The following is a 9,417-nucleotide window of genomic DNA, read 5'->3' on the forward strand; positions in this document are numbered from 1 at the left end:
CCTTTTATGAAGGGTCTCTAAGTGGCGTTCTAGCCCCACGGCTCTTGCCCAGGTTGGCCTGTGTATCAGTTTCTGAGGGCTGTGGAAGCGAAGCACCACGCACCGGGAGGCTTAAAACAAGGGCACTGAGCTTCCTCAAGGTCCCGGAGGCCAGAAATCAAGGTGTCAGCAAGGGGAGGCTAGCTCCAAAGCTCCAGGGGACGGTCCTTCCTCACCCCGTCCAGCTTTGGAGGGCTCCTGCTCCTCCTCAGGCTGTAGCTGCATCACTTGGCCTCTGCCTCCACAGTCACAGGGCCTCCCTTCTGGCCTCTCTGACACCCAATCCCCCTCTCCTATAGGGACGCCATCAATGGATTCCAGGCAGCCCCCCTCCCCCATCCAAGGTGACCGCCTATGAACTCAATCCCACCTGCAAAGACCCTGTTTCCAAATAAGGTCACATTCACAGGTGCTGAGAGTCAAGCCCTCAAATATACCTTTTCGGGGTCACTTTCAACCCACAGCATCCCTCCTGAGTTGCTCTGCAGAATCATCCAGCGAGAACTGCGCTCTTTCCCCGGGGAGCCAGAGCTGCTCTGGTCTGGGGTGCGGCATCGTGTTAGGAAAACACAGTGGTTCCGTGTTGGTGTTTCTGGTCCTTTGGTGTGTCCGTGACTTTGGGTTCCTCTGAGTCAAGGGCAAACTCCACTCAGGTGTTTCTGCCCCAGGAAAGGGCCAGCTGTTGCAAGTCTCCAACCAGCTAGCCTGATACGTCGTTGATAATCAGAATGATTCCTACAAAAAGAAAAATCCACAAATGGTGTCATTCTGCTCCCAAATGTTGAATGCATTACATCAGGAGGAAAGGGGCTGTGATCCCAGCCCCCCTCCCCCCGGAAGTAGTTGGTTGGTAACAAATTTGAACACGTTCTCCCCACTGGAATGGGAGCAGGTACTGGATGGTGGTCAGATCGCTTCTGGGGCCTCCGACGCTCACAAGTTTTCATCCTACATGAGCTCGAAGCAAGCAAACAAAAGATTTCTAGCTAAAACCAGGCCCTGTCCATCAGCCTATCCCCCTTGGCTGCTTTGTTTTCTCCATGAAGCTTATGATTATCCTAGGCAGTTGGTTTTTTATACTATTATCAAGATTTTTGATTATTTTGTTACGCTCCTGCATTAGCTGGTTATGGCTGCTGTTAAAAAAAAAAATCACTGTAAACGTAGTGGCTTAAACCAATACAGATATATTGTCCTATAGTTCCAGGGGTCAATGCCACGGTGGGTGTTACTGGTTCCACTAAAATCAAGGGTGTCTGCGGGGCAGGGCTGTGTCTCTTCCTGGGGGCAGCACCAGCTTTCCTGCCTTCCTGGCTTCTAGAAGCTGCCCTCAGTTTTGGCTTGTGGTCCCTTTCCATCCTCAAAGCCCCCTGAGATCACTCCACCACCCTGGCTTCCGTCATTCTGTCTCTTCCTCTTCCCCGGTGACTCTGCTGCCTCCCCTCTTCCATCTTTACGGAACACGTGGGGTGACACTGACCTACGCACTTAGTTCGATACCATCTCTTTATTCTAAAGTCAGCTGATTGGCGACTTTCACTTCATCGGCAACCTCCATTCCCCTTCATCATATAACATCTTCACAGATGCCAGGACTTAGGGTGTGACCCTCTTAGGGGGGCTTTATTCTGCTCGCTGCAGTCTCCTGCCCCCACATGAAGGTTTCATGAAAGCGGGAATTTTTGTCTATATTCTTGTAAAAACACAGATGTGATGACATCACCTTCATACTTTTCCTCCTTTACTATCTCCCATGGTCTACCTATAGGATCAAGCATCCTTGCCAGCAGGAGTCTGCCCATGGGTCCTGAAGATAAAGATCTGAGACAAAGGAAGTGATCCTGGGAAACTCTGAAGGAAGTGGGGAAGGGAGTGCATCGGTGGGCAGGTGACCAAGGCCAGCTTGGTGGCTCCTTGTGCGCAAGTGTGGAGAACACCCCTCCGTTGTCCACCCAAAGAGCCTGGGAGCTGGGGTGTGAGTCTTCCATCGGCCAGCAAGGACGGTTGCTGGAGGTGTTGAATCCCTAGCACTTGTGGCTGGGAAGTCTTCAGGGGGTATCTCAGGTGCATGTGGTGGGACGTTGATGGCTTGTGAGCATGGAGGGGATTGGGCGGGGTGCCTGCTACAGCCTTATGTCCCCAAGGGTGCCTGGCAGGTCTGAAGACACCTACTTGTGTGAGACGGGGCTGCTTTACACCAAGACGGTGGGAGTTCTGTGCAAATTTTAAGTTTCCTGAAGGTCCTTGGATGACCAGCTTGTGCCAGTTTGCCCAGGATTTTCCTGGTTTTTGCATTGAACCTCCCCTCCACTCCCCACCCCCCACTCCCCACCCCCCAATCGCTCCATGTACCTAGTCCAGGGAAAACCCAGACAGATGGGGCACCGTCTCTGGTTACTGCTCTTGGACAAGGTCATGCTGAGATGAGCAAGTTAGTGATTCAGAAGGTGCTGTTTATATATGCAACTCTCCTGGAGGCACCCGAAGCTAGCTTGTCTACACTGTTTATGGATGTAGAGATCCGTGGGGGTACATCGGCTTCACCCAGTTCCACAGCCCCCTTGACATACAGATAGAGCACACACATCTTGGCGGTTCAGAATTTGAAGACCTGGCCATCCCGTGTGACTGAGAAAGGGCAGTGGAGGCCTGTGCCTGCAAGTTTTGGGACCTCTCCATGGTTGTTGCCATTTCTCTTCTTACTGTGCCCCATCTCTACCTTTGTCAAAGTTGCTTATGCTCCAGTGAGGACTTGCCATGGCTGGATCCTGGGTCAAGGGTGCAGTGCTCTCTAGGCTGACCACTTGTCTTTCTCCTCAGTCTCCTCAAATGTCTTAGAAATAGGACATTTCTAGTCCTTTTGAACATGCCAGGGTCTGTCTTCCTTCTGGAACTTTCCATGTATTGTTCCCTCGGATTCCTAACTGCCTTTGTTGACTCCCCAAGGCTTATCAAGGTGCCCCCTCTGTGCTCTCAAAGTCCTTGGTTCTTGCCCCTTGGCACCCAACACATTGTATTATACTTGGCCTGTTCTCTTGCCCAAACCCCTGCTGAACTGTCTTAGCCTGCTCGGACGTCTGTAACAAAATACCATAGACTGAGCTGCTCGAACAGCAGAAATGGATCCTCTCACAGCTCTGGAGGCTAAAAGTCTGAGCTCAAGGTGTCAACATGGGTTCTGTTCCCAGTGGGGGCTCTTCCTCTGGCTTGCAGATGGCCACCTTCTTTTTGTGTCTCTGCATGGCTTTTCCTCTGTGTGTCTGCATGGAGAAAGAGAGAGAGAGGTATCTAACTCTCCCTTTTTATAGAAGATCACCAGTCCTATCAGATTAGGACTCTACTCTTAGGATAGCTTTTTGCTTTAAATATCTTCTAGAAGCTCTGTCTAGAAGCAAACACAGTCACCGTAAGAGGAAAGGCTTCAACATATGAATTTGGGTGGGGGTGGGGGCACAATTTATTCCAGAGAAAAGCCCGCAAGCTCCTTGGGGTCAGGGACTGTACTTCACTCCCCACTGAGCTCTTGGTACAATAAGTGGCAGTAATTATTCCCTGAATAAACAAACATACGAATGGAACAATAAAGATGTCATTGTATCCTCCAACACCTCTGTGAGGGGGCGTGCCAGTTATGATCAATCCCATTCATTCATTCCAACCTCCTTCTACTGGGTTTTCCTTTAGTGCAGAGACTGGAGAAGCAGAAACCTCATTTCCCAGCCTGCCTTGCAAACAGGGTGCCATATGTGATTTGGGAGCTGCGGGCTGAGGCGGTGAAGAGGGAGTTTGCAGGATTCTGTGCACAGAGAGATAGCAGTTGGGGGCATCTTTTTTTCTCTCTCTCATACAGATTTAGCAGGTTTGAAGAGCCACTGACGGTGTCCCGCCACTGGAAGCAAAGGCAAAGCTTCTGTCCCTGGAGACTCCAAGGCTGTGTGGCTTCCTGCTTCCAGAATTTGCCATGGAGTTAGTTAAAAGCTCCTCTGGTGGGTCCGTTCTGGGGTACTGGCCTGTGAGTCATTCCTGGAAGCCTTCTTTGCAGCCTGCATTTTCAGCCCTTCTGAAGATTTTATAACCACATACATGTTATTAAATGCATTTCTGCTTAAAATAGCTAGACTGGTTTCTAGAACCTCAGGTTGACGCTGCCTGACACGGATGGCAGCTCTCACATACTCATGGCCCAGGTGAGGCCTGAGAAGACCAACAGCTACCCAAGGTCGTCGAGGTCCTAAGTGCCTGGCCCAGTGAAGACTAGGCAGGCAGGGAGTGTGTTTCACAAAGTGGTATGGTCCTGCAGACAGCGATGACGGACGGCAAGATGAGGAAGACAGCTCAGTGAAGGGATGGCAGGAGTATGGGATGAGAAAATCTCAGGGAATAGACAACCACAGGTTCCCCTTAGCAAACTGGCCATTGAGGGATAGAATGCAAGGCACGGTGGTGTCACAGGTGTGAGGGCTCCAAAGGAAGCCTGGGGTACCCTTGCATCCTGCTGGGCCAGGTGGACGCCTCAGGTTTCAGGGAGAAGCCTGGTGCTATTGGCTCTGGGACTCAGATGGAATGTTGCTGCGAAGATGTTTTTCTGTTTCTGAGGTCCACAGAAGCTGGTGGATAGGGATGTGGTGACTCTGCTGGAATCTGGTCCGGCAACCCTGTTTCAGACACACAGCTTAGAAATTTCCTGAGTCCTGCTGTTGTGCTGGAGAGCACCAACCCCTCCCCAGATTTTGGAGGAATTCATAGTGCTAGGTGCACAGGTTCAAGGACATGGAGAATGGATTCTAAGGCAGAAAGTTCAGATCCGCCAGCATCAACCAGGAACTGATGTAGTAAGTCACCACACCTGAGAACAGCTGGATTTGATTGTTTCCCTGACGGTGAAGTTCAGGAGTTTTCTCACCTCCGATGGTCCCAAGACAGATACCTTTCACTTGCATCTGCAACGAGACTCAAATGGCCCTGTGTCTAAAGAAGGAAGAGAATTCCACAGTGTATCCATTGTTGGAGAAAGTAACCTCCCACAATGCTGTCTTTTGTTATGTGGCCATTTACCACAGTGGTTGAGGCCACCCAGGGATTTCCAAGACTATAATCACAGTGTTGATGTTGATAAAACCGATGTCTTCATACAAGTTTGAAAAAACGAACTAATAGCTTTTGACAAAGCAAAGTTTCTTTCCATCAGGAAACTGGCGTCTCACGCAGGATTTATTGTGATGGACCCAATGACCACATACTTCTGATTTCCTGGGGTCATGTGCTAAACATTGATTCCTGGGCCCAATCTACACTTGCTGAATTGGAATTTCTGGGAATAGTGTATTTATAAAAGTCTCTGATTTATAAAAGTCCCAGATGATTAAAACCTGGAAGTCACTGGTCATAGGCACGCCTGACGCCAGCATCATCTGACTGCCAGATCTTTCAGTATCTGTCCAAGATGTTTTCCGGGGAATCTGAGCAGTGAAAGAATGAGCCTCTGAGCAGAGAAGCTTTGAGCTGTTGTCCTGCATTCTTGGCTCAGTGTGGGAGGAGAAGAGGGACAGGCTCAATTGGCTCCTTCCTCCAGGGTGTCCGATGGCTCAGCTGCCTGGGCTAGGGGCCACCCCAGGTCTCACACCACACACCTGTCCACAAGCCTGAAAGAGCATTTGTCCATCTTATGCCATCCCGGCTCTCGGAGTGAGTGTATACGCATGCATTTGTCAACCACCTTATTCCAATACCACCGAACATCGGTTTGGTTGACCAAAGTAGATTATGTAAACGTCACTAAAAAATCTAAACTCTGGTCCTCTTTTCTTCTCCCCCAGCATCTTGATTTTGGACTTCAGAATTCTGAGAGAATAAATTTCTACTTTTTTACTTGCAGTGTAATATATGTGATGGAATATTTATCATTTTAACCATTTGTAAGTGTACAATCCAGGGGCATTAAATACTTTGGCAATGCTGTATGACGATCACCACTGTCTTCACTTAAAACGTTATCAGGAATAAATAAATAAATAAATAAATAAATAAATAAATAAACAAACATTATCAGTCCCCAAATAAATTCTGTATCCATCACACAACAGATCTCTTTCTGCCCCTGTCCCCAGCCCCGGACAACCTCTATTTTGCCTTGTCTCTATTAAATTGAACTGTTCTGGGTACTGCCTGTAAGTGGAATTATACAGCATTTGTCCTTCTCTGTCTGGCTTGTTTCACTGGGTACAATGTTTTCAAGACCCATCCACACTGTATCATGTGTCAGAACATCATCTCTCATTATGGCTGAACAAAGGTCCATTGTAGGTATAGACCTCATTTGGATTTTCTTTTCATCTGTTGATATGCACTAGGGTTGTTTTACCTTTTGACTATTGTGAACAACATGGCTGTGAAAGCTGGTGTACAAATACATGTTTGAGTCTCTCCTTTCGATTCTTCAGGGTTTTACACCTAGAAGTGGAATTGCTGGGCCATGTGATAACTCTGTTTAATTTCTTGAGGTTTTCCACAGTGGCTGCACCATTTTGCATTCTCTCTCTCTCTCTCTCTTTTTGAGGAACTAAAAAAGGAATTTGTTTATTGAGGGCGAGAGAATGCAAACAATACAAAAATCAAAAGCTTATCTGACTTTTCTTTCTCTCCTTCTCAAATGGGTGTTGGATTTTATCTGTACATTTTCTGAGGGTCACCATCTGCCAATGGAATCCTTTATACAGGAGGAAGCTGTGGGATAAATTCCTTCAGAGACCCTTTGGGAGAACTCTTATTGGGTGGGAGTGTTGCTCAATGTTGCCTACTTCTTTCCCTTACATGTGTGCTAAAAATAGTCTTTGCACACGATGGTGAGCCTCACAATTAGTGAGAAGCAGCTGTGGAAGCCCACTTTGCCATCTCCACACTGGTCGAGGTCCTCCCTTATTTTGTCCACGGACAGAGGGTCTTTTTGATTTTCCAAAAATCCAGAGAACTCCTTTTCCATGATTACTCTCAGGTCATCCTTTGTTAAGTAGCCTTTATCCTCAGCAAACCTGTGAAACATGAACATCATGATTTCCATGGGGTGTTCCATTTGAGACTGCATTTTGGTGAGGTCTGTGAAACCATGGCCTGAGGTGCAGCAGGGATGATTGTCTGGCTGGGACACAGGGCCAGTCAAATTCTCTCTTTTTTTTTTTAAATAAGTAAAAAGGATTTTTGGCTTTGTAACAAGTTTGAGGTGAAGCCCACATGGGAGCTCACTTGATGCTCTGCACTTGGTCTCCCTCCATCTGACCTGCCTCTGTCCCCACCATTCCCCTCCATCTGCCCCACTGACAACCTCCATCTGCATGTCTTCCTCAGGCTCTACGTGATGGTAAGATGCCTGCAGCAGCCACCACGTCCAGTTATGCTTGAGTTCATCTCATGGACTCTGAGTTCATTGGAGACAATTCAAGGTTCTGCCTTACTAGAAGCTGACTGGTTTCTGGAAGGCAAAGATAACAGCCTGTCCCATTTGGTAAATGTCCCCCCACCACATCTTGGGGAAGCCTCTCCTCCCCAAGCACTAGGTTTGTGAGTGGAGATCACTGTTCATCTGGTGTGCACGGACTGTATCCTTCAGGGCTCTTCAGAGAAACAGACCCAGTAGGACATACAGGAAAGGGGATTTGTTATGGCATATTAGCTCACAGGATCATGGAAGCTGAGGAGTCCTCCTGCTGTTTGCAGCCTGGAGGCTCAGGAAAGCTGGTGGTGAAATTCTGTGTGGGTAGAGCCCAGGGTGGGAGAAGATTGATGTCTCCACTGAAGAACGTGGCTGGATCACCCCTCCCTCTGTCCTTTGTTCTATTCAGCCTCTCAGTGGGTTAGATGAGCCTCACTGGGGAGGGGATTCTACCTCCCCGAAGCCCCTGATTTAAATGTTAATCTCCTCTAGGAACCCCCTCCCAGACACACCCAGAAAAAACCTGGGCACCCCATGACAAATCAACCTGACATAAAATTGAACTGTCACAGGGACTCAAGTTCTCCATCACTTTTGATCCTTCTTTCTTCCTTGACCTTCACACTCAGTTCCTTGCTCTGCCCACCCATACCCCCCAGCAGATAGTTTTTCTTGTACCTGATTTGCTCCCACCTATTTCAGTCTGTGTTAAGTGGTTACCACAGGCATTCCAGATGCAGAGGTGATAATGCACTCTTGGAGGTCTACTTGGTAAACTCACCACAGAACAGAGGAGAAGGGGCTGTTTGTAGAACCTGGAATAGGATCACTTCCCTCTTGTGACCAAGGTAACCCTGGGGCTTAGAAGGCAGTCTTGGGAGACCCACCGAATGTAGTAGAAAGTTATGGTTGATCAGGAAGATTTAAACAACATGACCAGCGAGGAGTTTAGAGAAAAAAGAAGGGGGGGCAGAGGGAGAAGTTTAGAAAGTCACAAGCATAATGTCCTGGGGGTGCAGCCAATACTGTGTCATCAGATGTTTCTCACAACCCATGATAAACGTCTCTCTGTCCTGAGTCCATGTTCAAAAAGCAACCTACTGATTACTAATTAGTGTCCCAAATGCTGCTTCCCAAATGGCAGAAAAGCAGTGCCTTGAATGTTGTGACAAAAGTCCATTACTGTTCATTGTTAGAGATGGAAGGCTCTCTGAGGGGCCAGAGGGCAGGCATAGGGCTCACAAGAGAGCACGATCTGACCACAATGGGTAGAGCTCTTGATGTGAACCCAAAGCCATCTGCACCTGCCTGCTCAGCCAGTATCACTTGCATGGCGATGCCATTCAGGGAAACCTTCCTTCCCCTGAGACATAGGCTTGAGTCTCACTTCCCCTGCATTGGGTCATCTTCTGATTCCTCCCAGTGTCCCAGGGTTTCAAAACCTTGGCCTGTATCCAGACTGAATCGGAAGACTCAAAAAACTGAGCTTCCTATTAGAGCCACAGAGTAAAAAATGTCTCAGCTGTAAGTCCTAGGGGTCCAGTGTGGTCACCAGAGCCACAGCATGAGCAGGACCCTGGCCTTGGATCTTGCCCTGTTCTCACTCCACCACTGCCCAACCATGGCTGCCAGCTTACTGTGCCTGGGACAGCCCGCTCCTTGGCAAACCAGAGGAGGATTGCTTAGGGATACTACTTTACTACTCCAGCATGAGGAAGGACGGTTTTCTCCTCCCCCGGCAACAGCCCAGCCAATGAGAGACGGTCACAGCTCAGCCAATGAGGAGCCACTATACTTCAAACGTCCAGTTTGCTCCTATGGACTTTTTGCTCATAACAGCCCCTCCCCACAGTCACTTTTCATTTATAAAAGAGCGGTCTTCCCCCTTGTTCTGTAGACTTGCCAATGATTTTGCCATAGGTTTCCTGTCCTGAATTGTGATTCTGCAGCAT

This window comes from Mustela erminea, chromosome 1, assembly GCF_009829155.1.
Source record: "Mustela erminea isolate mMusErm1 chromosome 1, mMusErm1.Pri, whole genome shotgun sequence".
In the NCBI taxonomy this organism is placed as follows: Eukaryota; Metazoa; Chordata; class Mammalia; order Carnivora; family Mustelidae; genus Mustela; species Mustela erminea.